Consider the following 1,279-nt stretch of genomic DNA (forward strand, 5'->3'; position numbering starts at 1 on the left):
TTTGTAATTACCTCAGAGGAAAGTTGCTTGAGTGTGCATAGTAGCGGATCTAAGCTGGCTCGGGACATCTTTTCCTCCAGGTTCTCCAGGGGTTCCCGGCCCTATAAAGCAAGTCATAAGTAATAATCAGTGAAAGAAACCTCAAAGACTAACTTAATCCCATCAATTATCATCAACAGCTAAAAATAACTTTATCCCTTTATTTAATTCGGACTAGAAGATAAAATTGACATGGAGTAGAAGAAAATAAGTGAAAAAAAAAAAAAAAAAAAAAAGGAAAAGAAAAATAAAGAGAATTTTCTAAGAATATATATGATGGTAGAAACATAAATATATACCAGTAAAACATTGTCGACAATCTGGGTGGAACGCCTAAGAATGTTATTAACGACGACGAAAAGAGGTTCGGCATTAAAATGTTCGTCAGGGGAAACAATATGGGTTGCAGATATTAGATCCATGATCTCGTGGTCTTTCATGGTAAATGGGTTCAGCTGATCACCCTCACTGGGTTGCTGTGCAGTAATTGACAGCATCTTATCGCTGGCCATTGTACTGTCTATTGGAAATCTTGAGAGGTTAATTAGAAACTCTTGATTATAGGTTTTGTGGAAGAACAGAGAAGCTATCTTATGTATGTTGTGCGGCGACGTTAATCTATATGGGAGAGGCTTAGGTGCAGTAGTCAAAAGTCAAAACTACCGCACCTGCGGTAGCCCAAAATGTGGTCTTTCCGGATATTTACCCTTTTTTTTTTTTTTTTTAAAGCAAAGAGGGGAAGGGGGGAAGGGACGGATACTTACCCTTAAATCAATTAGTTTACGCATTCCTACACGTCTTTCACCTGCTCCCCTGTTTTTTTTCATTGTTTTTTCTTCTTTCTTGTATATTAATTTTTGGGTTAAATACCAAATACTCCTGGGGTTTAGTAACTTTATTTTTACTCTTCTGGAGTTTCATTTTTATTATAGGACCCCGTTGGGGTTTTGATAAAAGACCAAGTTAATCCATCCGTTAGTTGACCGTTAGGACTGACACGTGGACCAATCAGATGTTGACACGTGGCACATATTTAATTTTTTTAAATATGTGGCACATATTCAAAGATGTTGACACGGCCAGCCCCGTTGGGGGTGGCCGAGGCCAGGCCACCCCCATCTGGCCGGATCGGCCACCCCTTGGGCTCCGAGGGGGTGGCCGAAACCACCCCCTATACCCATTGGGGGTGGCCATGGCCAAAGCCACCCCCAAATGGTCAAGAGCCACCCCCAATTTTTTT

Source organism: Corylus avellana, chromosome ca8, assembly GCF_901000735.1.
Source record: "Corylus avellana chromosome ca8, CavTom2PMs-1.0".
Classification (NCBI taxonomy): domain Eukaryota; kingdom Viridiplantae; phylum Streptophyta; class Magnoliopsida; order Fagales; family Betulaceae; genus Corylus; species Corylus avellana.